At 49.1% G+C, this 15,208-nt stretch overlaps 1 protein-coding gene across 1 annotated transcript in view; it reads left to right on the top strand.

Annotated features, from left to right (window-relative positions):
- Nucleotides 1-15,208, top strand: part of LOC119388232 (putative polypeptide N-acetylgalactosaminyltransferase 9) — a 263,884-nt gene that overhangs the window by 40,065 nt on the left and 208,611 nt on the right. The window lies entirely within an intron of this gene.

Raw genomic sequence — 15,208 nt, 5'->3', positions numbered from 1 at the left:
CCTGCGGACGCACAATTACTTGGTCTCACGCACATGAATGCAAATGCTTACAGCGTATCTAGCCGAATGGATCACGATACAAGATATCAATAGAGTGTCGTGGATACGCCGACGTCACAGCGCGTGTCCGTCTTTCGCGAACGCCACATTTGATACTCTCGTTGCCTGTTTGTCTAAGAAGAAAAGAAATGAGGCGTGGTCTCAAATGCCTCACATATTTGGAGATGTTCCTCGTGCCGTTTAGCCTCAGTGGCTTGGCACAAAGGCAACGGAATCTCGTACACCATGTGGTAATTGGCTCTGCACGGCACTATTGAGAAAACACTCGAAGGAACCGAGAAAAGATTAGCGGTAAGAAAGCTGATCACACGCATCTTTTCACGCACCTTTCTTTGTGAGTTCCTTGTGAAAAGCTGCTGCCATGGTGCCTCAGTATCCTGATGCTAGATTGTAAAGTCGTCGAAAAAGAAAGTCCTTATTTGAGGGGGGCAATTGAATGTGTTGCACAAGCGTGAAGCATGTGTGCACGCACAACTGGCAGGTCGACTACTGTTTTCAATTTTATGGGTCGACACGAGGCAAGCGTAAAAGAGACAGTATATATATTTTCTTGTTTTTGCTATTCGTTCTTTCATATCACTATTCAGCTGACGATGTTCGTGAGCGGAATTCCCAATTTAAACGGGGGTTAAAGCTGAAATTTGGGCTAGTTGGTCTTGACTTAAATACATAATATAGCGGAACAAAACAAGGACAGAGAAAGAAGCACACAGGACGACCGCTAGACTTCAACTGAAAATTTTACTCTGGACACGTGACATATGAAGTGTAAAAAAACAACATCTAAACTGATGGAAACGTCACCATTCTGCCTTCACATCAAGCTGCACGTGCCAAGCAACGCGTCGCGCATGCGCCCTTCCAAGAAGCCAATCTCCTTTTTCGTTAGGGCAATTGAGGGCACACTCACACACCTATCTGCCTCCCTGTTTATATACATGGCCTCACAGATCTCACGTCGTATCTGGTCATGACCCCTTCCCAACACCCGAGTTGCACCAAATGCTGGGGCGAACCCACACCGCTTACAATGATCGGCCAAGTGGCCCCCCGCGGCAAGCGATGGAACCGCTGTACCTTTTATGTCACGTGCACAGAGTAAAATTTTCAGTTGAAGTCTAGCGGTCGTCCTGTGTGCTTCTTTCTCTGTCCTTGTTTTGTTCCGCTATATTATGTATTTAAACGGGGGGCTCGCATGTGCCTTCACTATGGCGTAAAAAAAAAAATGATTAAGTAAAATGTGATTTCACAGTCGTGTGTTATATACGTGGATAACTATGTAACTGCGCCGCGTTTGTTTAGGTACTGTTCCATAGCCCTAGTGAGGGGAGGAAAAGATTCCGCTTCATCGATGACCTTTTTTTTTGCACTCAACTTGATTAAAATATTGACAGGAAAAATATAGTTAACTTTATGGTCCGTCATATAAAACTTAATCACACTAGCTTATTGGATGGACACGACTTTGCGTACATGATTAATTAATGTGTTTCGACAAAAGTGAGTATTTTATATTTAGGGTTCCGTTTTTTCGGAGTTTATTTTTTTTGTTGGGGGGGGGGGGGGGAATTCGGCCTTTATCGAAGTTTATTTCTCGTAAATCTCGCATTCTCCGAATTTCGGTGTTTAATTTTTCACTAAAAGTTGTTGCATTGTCTTCTAATTTATTTTACTTCCAATGAAAATGCGTTGCATTGTTGCTGATAATCCTGTTTTTCCGTCTTTTCATTTTCTTCTCACTTCCTGTTCATTTACCCTCTTGACGTGCACTGCTGGATGTATAGGCTCGCCAAAGTGGAGGGGAGTCAAGCTGCCTCTCAGCTTTTTCTCCCAGCCTCCCTCATCTTCTTGATGAAAAATAAAGGACCTATTAGTATTATTATTATTCTCAATACTTGGAAATCTTAGATGAAATTATATCTGCACACGAAAACATGTGAACACACTAAGCGTATTTTAGATGTCTGGAAGATTTAAACGCGCAAACACATGCACGTACACTCACAAATACTTGTACACAAAACACCTACGTTTGTTCGTATTACAACCTTAAAGCTTGTTGCAATAGACGCAAGCATACTTTACGAGGTTGCTGCAGCTTTGAAAATGCCCTTTGAACGTTGAAAATGCCCTTTTAAAATCGGAACTTATTGGATGAATCCGAATTGATCAAAAATTTTGCCTTCGAGTGTTTATCGGATTTTGTCGGATTTATCCGAAAACACAGAGCCCTATCTATATTGTATACTTACAGATGTGACCGACATCCGAGGAATGGAAGTGGGGGCGTTTATAATCACCTATGCGAACGCGAAATCTCGCTAACCGTTCCCATCTCCGAGATCTTTGTGTTTCTCCCTCGCGTTCGCGCTCAGCATTGGAGCCGCCGTGAGTGAAGTCTCATTGGCGCGTCGCAGTTTGTCTTTCCTCTCCCGGCGGCTCTTTCTCGGATGATGAATAATACGCGCGGCGATTGTGTACGCGGCCCGACAGTGCTTCCGGAAAATCTGAATGGAAATCAGCGCAGCCGAAATGTTCCCTCCGATCGCCGTCGAGACAAATGAGGCTGCTTTCTTGGTTGCAAATTGGTCCGGCCTCGGCGCTCGCCGTATTTATTGCCCCTCTTTCGCCCGGTCGGCCCTTCCCTCTCGTGCGGCTCCGCATAAATAAATGCCGTCGTCCAAGCCAGGCTGCTTCCGCTTGGCTGCTCATCCCATCCTTTTGCGCCGTCATTTGCCGCTTCTTCCCCGTTGTGCTTGCTCCCCCCGACGAGAGCTTTGTCGTTTCACAGCACTGCTCGCTGCGCTTTTTGCGTCGAAGCTGCCCAGGAACTGACGGAAGCTCAGCGGGTGGTTGAAACGTATATATGGCGTATACGTGTGCATGCGTGCAGCTGAACGAATGTGGTTAGAACCGGCTGTGCCGATTGGACAATGTTTCCGCGCGATTTCGCTTTGCAAAGGGCTTTCTTTTTTGGTCCGCACTTTGCACTCTCTAAAACTTCGCGTCCTCGATTACTAAGGCGAAGTGTATGTCTCGTGCGAACGAGACCTAGCTTGAACGAATAAGTCGGCGTGAGCGAAATAAAGTAAAGGATGAAGACCGCGTTCGCTTTGTCTCTGGGGTGTGAGCGTGACAAAAAATTACACCATTTTCCGCTAAAGGGGACCATGAGGCGATGCGAAGCCGGAGCACTTGCACGATCGCGTTCCGTTGGCGTTCTTTGGGCATGCTACCGACCTCGCGTCGTGGAACGCGAAGAGGAACGTTACGCGCGTCTTGTCTTCCCTCTAGCCTGGCCGTTAATTCTCGCAGGGCGAGCGGGGAACGCAGTCGGCAGGCGTGCGAGAGGGAGGCAGCGTAGGAGAGGAGAGAGAGGGGAGGGGACGCGCATGCGCTGGTGCTCATCGCGGCGTTGCGCAGGAAAGAATTTCGTCATGTCTGGCCCGCGTTTCAGAGGAAGAGTGGAAAGGGGGAGGGAGAGGGGAAAGGGGAGAGGGTATGCGCATGCGCAGTAAGTGTGGTCACGCCGCACACCACCACCACCGGATTGAACTCCGGCATAAGATACTTTGCATCTAAAAAAAGAAAGCGGCGTTCGCGTGACATTCAGTTGACGGTAATATAGCCGCACCGTATAGTTTATGCCTTCGAGTAGGCAAATGCACGAGGGACGCTGCGGGTGTACTGTTTCAGTGTCAATTTCCCTCGCTCTCATTTGTGGCGCGCCCTCTGGGAGCGCATTGTGGAGGCCCGCGTGTGCTCATTCGCGAAATAAAAGACTGGTCGTCCCCGATTAATGGAGCGCGCGTGTCCCCCCGCTGATGTACACACACTGTGTCGTCGTCCGCTTTGATTTCTTGTCAAGCTCTTTAAATGCGAATGCATTTCTTAGTCGGGCTATGTCAGGCGTCCGGCGTTGTCCGCGCGCCTCACCGCTCTCACTCCCTCTCCCATAGCAACAGCTGCGGGCGCGCGCGCTTATCCTCGCCCCTAGCAACCGGAGCAGGTGGTGCGGGCGGTGTAGCGGAGAGTGAGTGGAGAGGAGGAGCGCGCTCTGGCGTGTGAGGGCGCTCGCATCGTGGGAGCTCGGCGGAGCTCCCGCGTGTGTGGAGAGAGGTGTAGGAGAGGGTAGTGCAGTGCTTTGCCGCTCCTTCTCTCACCGTTCGCTCTCTCTCCTCCCTGCGCCACCGCCTGAATGCAGTGCGTTTGAAACGCGTTTGTGCTCCCTTGGCACAGCCTGAAAACAGCGCGTTCTAAACGCGTTTGTGCTGCATTGAAGGCGGTGGCAACATCCCTGAGGTGATTACGAACGCACGTAGGAAGCGTTCGTTGAAAGAGGCGCCCAAAAGGGAGACACTTGAGCGCGTCGATGTGTCCAGCGTTACGCCATAAAATTACTACCCCGTGTACTCTCGGCGCAAGAAATGCATTCGCATTTTCTCACGATTTCCTTCGGGGAGGTGGGGGCATTCTTTTTCACATCGACGGAGCTTTCGCGCTCGCGATTCTTGAGAGGCCTGTCTTTTCCCTTGAGCATTGCCGCATTTTTTACTAGTTCTTGCGCCGGTTATTCGATCTGTGACCCAGGAATGTGTTTTATGTCGGATCGAAATACTCACTTACATTTCCCTTAAGCCCAGCGCACTAGTCAGATACCACACGTACAGGTGGTTATCTTGCCTATACGCGCTACATGCCCGGCCCATATCCATTTCTTCTTCTTGATTTCAACTGAGACGTCCTTAACAGCCTCTGTTCCCTGACCCACTCTGCTCTATTCTTGTCCCTTAAGGTTACACCTATCATTATCCTTTCCACTGCCCGCTGCGTGGTCTTTAGTTTAAGTTGGACCCTCTTTGTAAGCCTCCAGGTTTCTGCTCCGTATGCAAGTACCGGTAAGATGCAGCTATTATATATCTTCCTCTTGAGGGATAGTGGTAAACTACCATTCACGATTTGATAATGCTTGCCGAATGAGCCCCATCCCATCCTTATTCTTCTAGTTACTTCAGTCTCGTGGCTCAGCTCCGCGGTCACTACCTGTCCTAAGTAGACGTATTCCTTTACAAATTCCAGTGCCTCGCTACCTATCGCAAAGCGCTGTTCTCTGCCAAGGCTTCCACATTACTTCAGTTTTCTGCATATTAATTTTCAGGCCTACGTTCTGCTGTCCTTGTCCATTCAGTAATCATGAGTTGCAATTCGTCCCCTGAGTTGCTCATTAATGCAATGTCATCAGCGAATCGCAGGTTACTGAGATACTCTCCATTAACTCGTACCCCTTCCCACTCCATGAAAACATCCTGTGAATAGCGTTGGGGAGATCGTGTCTCCCTCCCTTGGACCTTTCTTCATTGGGATCATAACAGACTGGATTCCAAGGGAAGGCAAACGCGCGAGGGGGAGGCAGAAAGTTGGGTGGGCAGATGAGATTAAGAAGTTTGCGGGGGTATAACGTGGAAGCAGAAAGCACAGCTGACCGAGTTGAACTTTGTCTTTGCCCTGCTGATGATGATGACACGTATAAGCGCTGCTTTCACGTGCACATGTATACAGTGTGCGAGCTGTCCACGCGGAGCAGCAAATAATTTCGGGGTGTGTGAGAAGTTGAAACCCACTAACGGCCTCAGCGCGCACGCATACGGACCCGCCACGGTGGTCTAGTGGTTATGGTGTTCGACTGCTGACCCGAAGGTCGCGGGATCGAATCCCGGCCGCGGTGGCCGCATTTTCGGTGGTGGCGAAAATGCTCGAGTCCGCGTGCACTTAGATTTAGGTTCACGTTAAAGAACTCCAGGTGGTCGAAATTTTCGGAACCCTCCACTACGGTGACTCTCATAATCATATCGTGGTTTTTGGACGTTAAACCCCAGCAATTAGAATTACGCACGCACAGACGAAACATGGGCATTGAATTTACCGGATGTATTTACAAGAGGAGTATACGGAGTGCGCGCAAGTTGTCAAAACGGTCATCGCGAGCAGTGCCATCACTCGTCGAGCTCGTAATCGATGTTGGCGAGCTGTATTACATAGAGGGTGAAACGGCGAAGGTAAAACACGCGCGGTCACGCGTTGGTCGGCCGAGACGCGTCTGTCCGGTTCAATCTCTCGGTCGGGCCTTTGGAGATGGTGGTTAGACGATGCTGCATGCGGAGATGAAGCGTACGGCGTCATCTGTCACCTTGGACAAAAAGGCCTCGAGCAGCGAGCGCGAAACACCATGCATCGGTCTGCCACATCAGTCGCGCAACTATATATATATATATATATATATATAATATATATATATAGATATATATATATTATATATATATATATATAGTTGAAGGAGCGCATCTGATTCTGTGGCAAAAGGCCCCTGTTGTCGACCAAATCGGCTGGTATAATATATATATATATATATTATATATATATATATATATTATATATATATATATATATATATATATATATTATATGCGGCGCGTAAGGATGGCGTCTTGCGACCTGCATGGTTCGCAAGCTGTGACTCTCAGGTCGTGCCTGGAATGAGCATGACGACGACGAGGGCCTTGGGGAACGAGAAGGCGTACAGGGAAGCGGGCGCGTTTTCGAGACGATCGATGAGCGCTTTGAGATTCATGGTCATCACGTCGCCGATGCGGATGAAACGCAAAAGTCGTTTTGGAAGTACTTATTACATCTAATTACACAAATACGCCAAAGTATATGGAGCAGTAAAAACTCGCAGAGTCCTTAGGCATTAGCCTAAGACGACTCGAAGGCGCAAGCCATCTTCTTTTCGTTTTCAGTCGATATATTGATCTTCTCCGACCCCTTCCGAAAGCTAACGTGGTTTTGCGCTGCCTCCAGGATCCGAGGCATTGCAAGCTTTCTGCTCCTCACCTGATTCTGCATTGCCTCCGTGATCGGCCCACGTTTGGCCAAGCGACGATGTCATGCGATGACGGCATCGTGTGAAGTGACGTCATCATGGGGACAGAAAATTTTTTGTGATCTGTGACGTCATGGTTACGTGATATAGTGACGTCATGACACGATAACGATTCTTTTGCATCACTCCTGCTGACGTCGACGCCGACGGTCAATTTTCGTGTTTGATGGGGCATCTTGGGCTTTCGCCTTAATAATAATTAGCTGACCTGATTATATAAAAACCATTTAGACGCACACAGTAAACACAGAGCTACGCTGGCGCCAACGCCGTTCGCGTTTAGCAACATCGCCGAGATCGCAGGCTGACGGCGCCAGATCGTGCAGCTTTGTCGCCGATTGTTTTGCGCTGCGTCTTTGCTGACGTGCGTCGTCATAACCAAACGAGGCGGAAGCCCCTCGTCGCTCATTTTCAATGAATTCACGTCGTCGTAGAACAAAACGCGCGGTCCGTTATCTCCGCTCCTGCCGTGTGGTTGGGGGCCCATTTCGCTAATGACTTCCCGCTTTCGTCACTCTGCGCATGCGCTGGACGAAGCTAATGATGCGCTTTCTCGTGACACACTGCGCGCATTAATAATGCAGTGACGGCAGTCATGATGTATGGGATTTTAATTCCAGGAGCTTTTCTTTCTTTTTCTTTTTTTTTTCGGGGCAGCTAATATTAAAAGGGCCCGCTTTAATGCCTTGCCTGCACTTCTCTTAAGGGTTATTGCGTCCCCACACGCTCGAGCTTAGTTGTACTCGATCATTTCTGCGCTGTATCGAACGCAGGACCGTGTCATGTATACAACGGACATCCGTTGAGTGCCTCCCGCGAAACTTGGAAAAAAGAAGCGAATGACCGCACATTGAGCGATCGACCGAAGAACGATCAGTGTGGATCGGATGGTGGTGCTGCGTTGATGAGAGATCGAATGCGAGTATAGCTTGATGTACGCGTTGTGATACACAGAACAGATTTCTCAATTCAGGTTTCTTTTGCATTCTCTCGGATTGGTGACGTACCCATTTTTTTCTTAAGATTTCTGCTCAACAGCTTGTTTCACATGTAAACAACAACAGATAACCGTGCAGGTAATCATGTAACCGCCATAGCTAAACATGTTTCGAATCCGTCAGCTACGAGTGACTCCCTCCTTTCGTCTCGACGAGTGGGACAAGGGGAAAATATGCTTCGTCAGCCGCGCTTCGTGAAACGCGATTGCTCTCTCCCGGTGTCATTCCGACGCGCGCTACTGTGCTTGGTTTACGTCAGCTCTCGGCCAATACCAGCAATCCGTTGTACGACGAAAAATCAGTTGGTGAAAAAAGCTTCTTTAACTTTGTTTTTATTTATTGCCCCGCCGCGGTGGTCTTGTGGTTATGGCGCATCGACTGCTGACCCGAAGGTCGCGGGATCGAATGCCGGCCGCGGCGGCTGTATTTTCGATGGAGGCGAAAATGTTTGAGGCCCGTGTACTTAGATTTAGATGCGCGTTAAAGAACCCAGGTGGTCGAAAATTTCCGGAGCCCTCCACTACGGCGTCCCGCATAATCATATCGTGGTTTTCAGACATTAAACCCCAGATATTATTATTATTATTATTATAACTTCGTTTTCATTTTACGACACTAGAGAAGCGCTTTCCGTGCTTCGGAAGTGGATGCGTATAAGCGACGAAGCCAAGGCCGAGCTTGCCGGCGAAGGCGGTTTGTCATTCGGCCCGGAGCACTGCTTGTCAGCGACACCGTGACGCACCACAGGTGCAATCCGAGAGCTCTGCGCGGCAGTGTTGTGGCGAAAGGAGGCGCGCCGTGGATATTCCCAATTACGAGCAGTGGCGCCGCTCGACGTTGCTTTGGGAGCCGTTATCAGCAGCGGGTGATATGAGCGCGTTTATTTAAGCTCTTGCTTTGCTTCCGCTCAGGCTTTCCTCCCGCGAGGCGCCGATGCGTGGCTGCATGCTGCACGAGGGTGCACGTGACCCGGCTGCGTGCCGGCGCGTGAAAAAGCGCGACGTGTGGGTGCGCGCCTCCGTTCTGACGGAGAGATAATCGGGCGTGCTTCTCCCGAGGGAGACGCTTCAAGCGCGCGCAAAAAGTACAATCTACGCGTATTGCGTGAGAAAAATTGCACATACTTGTATGCGCAAACGCTCTCTCGTTCTTTTTTCTCCTACGAGAAAGAGACGAGATCCTAGCTTTTCCTGCGTTTGGCAAGGAACCGAACGCGCGACCTCTTGCTGAGCATCACAACACGGTCGCCGCGACGGAGGTTTAGGGTGTTTTTTAACTTCAACGTAACTGTGGCTCCTGACAACGCAGCGCGCGCGCGCACACGCTCACTGTGCGCTCTTTTCTGTGTCGCTCTGTGCGTCACTCTGCAATTTTATCTAACGCGTCTAATTCTGAAGCCGAAATTGCTTTCTTTCTTTCTTTCTTTCTTTCTTTCTTTCTTTCTTTCTTTCTTTCTTTCTTTCTTTCTTTCTTTCTTTCTTTCTTTCTTTCTTTCTTTCTTTCTTTCTTTCTTTCTTTCTTTCTTTCTTTCTTTCTTTCTTTCTTTGTGTGTGTGTGTGTGTGTGTGTGTGTGTGTGTGTGTGTGTGTGTGTGTGTGTGTGTGTGTGTGTGTGTGTGAGAGAGAGAGAGAGAGAGAGATTTACCGGGCCGCCGTGGTGGCTCAGTGGATGCGGTGCTCGGCTGCTGACCTGAAAGGCGCGGGTTCGATTCCGGCCGCGGAAATCGCCTTTGGACGGAGTCGAAATGCTAGAGGCTCGCGCACTGTGCGATGTCAGTGCACGTTAAAGAACCAGGTGATCGACATTACCCGGAGCCGTCCACTGCGGCGTCTCTCGCAGCCTGAGTCGCTTTGGGAAACACACAAATCGGGGAGAGTATGCAATCGTGTCCACACACGTATCCAGCGTGAGAAAATTCGCATGAGTTCTGCTGTATCGGCTGTACAGTTCTACTCCGAAACGAAGCGCGGTGTTTTTGTTCTGTAACGTGTTCTCCACAGTCTGTTCGAACTTTGCATCGTGCAGCGACAACGCTTCTGTACATTCCTTATGGCGGCGAGGATATCGTTCAATAGCAGTCGTCCGCGCTTATCCACTCTCCTCGTGCACCGACAAGCGATGTGCGGCTTTCGGCTCTGCTTATCGAGTCTTCTTTTGTCTTTACTCGCGAAAGTGTGCCGGTCGTGCTCGCTATAGGTGCGTCCATATAAGCGCTCAGACGTGGATGGCGTCTTTCATTTCTAGGCCGCCGTGCACGACGGCGCATCGTGAGGTTGGCTTCCAATTAGCGCATTATGGCGCTGCCCTACTCCGTGCACTGCATGGATGCTTGCGCCAGAACAGGGTTCACCGTTTCGCGCATCGCTCCAATACAAATGCGGCACCGCGGTGGCCCTGCGCGGGGGCAGGTGTGTGCGGCGCCGCATTTCTACGCACGGTTCGCGTGGACCTAATCGTGCGGGACTCGCTAGCGCACGCATTATCGTAACAAGGTTGCGTTAGCTTTGCTCCATCCGCGGGAGAAAGCTGTGCGCACGACCGGTCGCCGAAATTTCGGCTCGGCCACGGATTACGCGAAGAGGTCAGGAATGCATTGACGCGGTATTTGCTGGTGTGCATATATATATATATATATATATATATATATATATATATATATATATATATATATATATATATATATATATATATGTGAAGGAAGGAAGTGTTAACTTCAAGGGCTCGTTTTCTTTTGTTATACACAATGTTAATGAGAACTAACAGACAATAATGCCAAGGAAAGTATAGGGGATGTTTTTAGTAATAAATGTAAGGTAATTGTGAAGAAAGAAAAGTGGACGAAAAGATAGCTTGCCGCGGGCAGGGACCGAACCTGCGACCTTCGAATAACGCGTCCGATGCTCCAACTGAGCTACCGCGGCGGCCATCCCCCCGTCCACTTTATAGGGTATATGTGTGCATTTAAACGTGGGAGCGTTAGTCGGCGCCGCCAGTAGCCATGACGGCGAGTGTGGAACACTCTTTTTCTGCCTGTTGGCGTCACGTAGCACGTGAACTTATTACGAGCTGGCAGCTGACCAATAATCCCTCGCATACTATACCTGAAAGCATCAAGTCTGCCAGAACGAGACCCTCGCTATGAATGAAGGAAAGAAGTGTTAACTTCAAGGGCTCGTTTTCTTTTGTTATACACAGTGTTAATGAGAACTAACAGACAATAATGCCAAGGAAAGTATAGGGGATGTTTTTAGTAATAAATGTAAGGTAATTGTGTGTATTATATATATATATAATACACGCGCTCGATCCCGTTGGCACAAAGGGGTTCAGCGAGTCTAGGTGTTGCTACAGCTCACTTATGTCTCCCATATTGAGCTTAGTAATGCGTAATTTGTACCGCGAATATATTAGGAAAAGTAAGAAAGTCCGTGGACTGGGCTTAGAAAGAAATGTTGTCGATGTCGCATGGTTTGTGCTTAATAAGCTGTTGTGAAGGTGGCGACGACTTTAGTTTAGCTCAGCGACTTTCTTCCTTTTCTCGACATACTTGCGCTACAGATTATGTCACATAGCAAGCATCCACTCGCTGAAGAAAAAAAAAATATTCCGAGATTAATAAGCAGGGAAGGTGTCAGTTGCGGGTTGCACAACCAATACGCCGTGGAGGAATATGGAGCAGCTTGTTTAAGGCGCGAGCGTGACTGCCGTCTTTACACGTGCTTAGTTTGTGCGCTCAAAAGCTCATTTAATTACATGACGCCCCTACCGCAATGCATCCATGGTCGTACCTCTGCAGTCTCGAGCAACACAATGTATGCCCACTATACGCTATACACCGCAACTGGTTGGGCAGTTAATTCGGCGCTTACGTGTTAGTGATTTGAAACTGGACTTAACGAAGTTATGACCGCACTCAAATTATTTCGTTAAATCGGGAAATTCGTAAAGCCGAGAAAGGGTTTTTTCGGTCCTTCGAAATCTGTAGAATTGCGACAACCGAAAGCTACCGCGGCGCATTATTTTCCACTAACACACGCCTGCGCGTGTGAGATGCACACAAGGGCAGCCCGGACCTGGAGACGATGTAGACGGTCACGTGAAGATGCCGCCGATCTGCAATGAGCGATTGCAGTGATTGTGCGAGGAGTCACAGCAAGAAGGAGACGATCAGTGCCATCTGTTGCATGAATTATTAAATAACGAAAGCAATCGCCGTGTTCCTGTGGGAGCATTTGCGCGGACGACAAATCACCCCCACCCCTGTAGCGTCATTTGGTACGTAAAGAGCGCTATACCAACCGTTAAGTCCATTCTTCCATGTATGGGCGCGGCGTGCAGCGTCGTTAAAATAAATCTATAGGGGCCGTGAATATAGGGTGGCTAGGTGTTATCAGATCGAGATGACAACTTATCTGGGCTGCCTTTGCAGCGTAACTGCGCTGCGTCGTGCTCGTGTTGCGCGTCATGTATTGCTGCCGCTCGTTCGCTCTTTATTAGCACCGTGTTTTACCGCTTCTACGGGATCCACCTAAAGCCCCGCTGACTTGAGGGATATACCTGAAACGCGCACGCTTTGTAATCGTGGCCGAAATGTTTTCTGTGCACAGTAGATTTCCGTTGAGGTTTACATGGTTAAAGCGCCACAACCACTACCCGCCACAGTGGTCTATATATAGTGGTTATAGTGCTCGGCTGCTGACCCGAAGGTCGCGGGATCGAATCCCGGCCGCGGCGGCCGCATGTCGATGGAGGCAAAATGATAGGGCTCCGTGTACTTATATATATTTAGGTGCACGTTAAAGAACCCCAGCTGGTCGAAATTTCCAGAGCCCTCCACTACGGCGTCCCTCATAATCATATCGTGGTTTTGGTACGTGAAACTCCGACAATTACTGTTATTGCCACTCGTATAGCAACGGAAGCGATTCTGTGAGCGGTGTTAACAAATATACTGGCATAAATGCCAGCGTCGATGATGACATGGAAACCGTATTGGAGAATGTCCTCGGGGTATCTCTGTCGACTGATTGTGGTGGCAACGAGCCAGCAGCTGCAGCGTATACAATGCACTTGTGCATTTTTGAACAGCAACTATGTGCTGTGTATACCCACACGACAAACTTTATTGTAGACGACCAAGCTCTCTTCGCCTTCCTTAAGGCGACGCCTGAGCCCTTTCCACCAGCCGGTTCTCAGGGTTTAGCGAGTGCAGCGACGTCTTCCGGATTTTGTTGTATATACGCTCTGTTCGTCTATGGGTGGGATACTTGGATCGCTTCGGCATCCCCGTACCACGTGGTACAGGGCGTGTTTCCGGGGTACATTGCGTGGGATAGGTGCCGGCGTGTGAAGAATGTACAGTACAGAGCAACTTGTATGGTTTAGTGTGACAATTATTGCGGATAGCCTATGTGCGCAGGTAGCACGATAGCCCTCCTTTTTCGCGCCCGCCACACAAGTTCGCAAACGATTTCCAGAGTGAAACGTGGATGTAAATTTACTCGCATGTTTTACTGCAGCTGGCACAGAAACTAATGTCAGGCGCTTTTAAAAAAATTAGTGAATTACTCTTTCACAATTGCAAAATTACCACGCTCGCCGCAGGAAGACGCTTGGTAAGCGAGAAAACGCGCAAGAAAGAAAATGCGGGTGCCAACGCCGCACCAAGCGCCGTGCCGTCATAAATTTTGACGGCATTAACTATGTCCACGTAGTTCGTAAACAATAAAAAGGAAGTACAATGTCTTCTGAGGGGGCCATAGACTTAACGTACTATTTTTAAGGAAAGTTTGTTAAGCCAATGACGCGAAAATACGAAAAATACACTTTGAAATCCGTGACATCACGCGCGGAGATTTCGGCATGAAATTCAAAAATAAATCTTTGACCTTGATTTTCTCCTCTAATAATAGACCTATGATGATGACATTCACGACATTATAAAGTTGTCAGAGCGCATAAGTTATCAACCTAAACCGATTCATTGGTTAAACTCGCAAATCCAATAAATGGATACCCACATTCGTTTTTATTTTATTTTAGCGACGCTTGGTTTATAGTTTCGTGCCGTGCACGGATGCTTGAGTGCACCGGGAATGATAATGTTATCCCATCGCGTTGGTATTGACGAAAGTTGAGGAAAGCCGCGACAGCTGACGCCATAGCGCTGATAAGACATGGACCACCGAAAGAGGACGGGAAAAGAGCGAGTATATAGCGCACGACCCGTCCTCTTTCGACGGTCCCTGTCTTGACGGCGCTATGGCTTCAGTGAACGTTACAAACCAACTAGCGCAAAAGTCTGTTCTCTTGGACGACAGAATGCATCTGCCGCTCGCGTATACACACACGTACCGGAGCTAAGCATGAATGCGCGCGGCACGCAGTCACCGCCGCCAAGCTTCCTCGCCCCGAGGCCGCTCGCGTGCGTATAATTGCCGACTACCTTGGCCCCTTCTTGTTTCTGATTTTCCCGAGCTTTCACGGTTCTTCTTCTTTTCATGTTTTTCGAGCCTGATTGTGGTTACCTCGTTCGCTGCCGACTGAGCGGATCCACGACCAGGCGAGTCCTTTATTCCTCGCTGTGGCTCTGCCTCTAAACGCTGTCATTAACGTGGATCGTTATTTTTTGCGCCCCTTATTCCGAGAATGGGAAAAACAGGGTTAATGGCAGCTACAAAAAGTTTCTTGGAGGGACACTACACGGCTTTCCTGATATTATAGTAAACGACTCCTTCACAATACCGAAACTGCCACTCATTGCCGCGAGAAGACGCCCGCTAAGCGAGAGGACGAGCCAGAAGAATATGCTGGTGGCGAAGCCACCTTGGAAGTTCTCGCACTAATCGCCGTGACGTCACAAATTTGACGGCATCTGCAAGGGCCTACGCATTTCTTTTATCGGTAAAAACTAAGTACATTGTCTACCCAGCATGTCAGAGGCAACGTATCAAGGCGCGCCGCGTTGGTACACGGTGCTCGGCTGCTGACACGAAGGTTGTGTGGTGGATGACGATGAGTACACACCAGCCGTTCTTCTTTTGCCAGTCGCGTGACGAGCGTCGGTGCGAGGCTTTTAGCCCCACGGCATCGACCCCTCGAGTCGTCACAACTCGCGCAACACCCACTGAGAAAGGGCGAGAGAAGCAGTGATTTTCGAGACCCGTCGTCGGCAACGACGACATCACATCGTGGACGTGTCCTTCCTGTTT

This window comes from Rhipicephalus sanguineus, chromosome 3 (genome assembly GCF_013339695.2).
Source record: "Rhipicephalus sanguineus isolate Rsan-2018 chromosome 3, BIME_Rsan_1.4, whole genome shotgun sequence".
Taxonomy (NCBI): Eukaryota; Metazoa; Arthropoda; class Arachnida; order Ixodida; family Ixodidae; genus Rhipicephalus; species Rhipicephalus sanguineus.
Note: the sequence above shows the minus strand (reverse complement) of the source record. Positions and strands in the feature narration are given on the sequence as shown.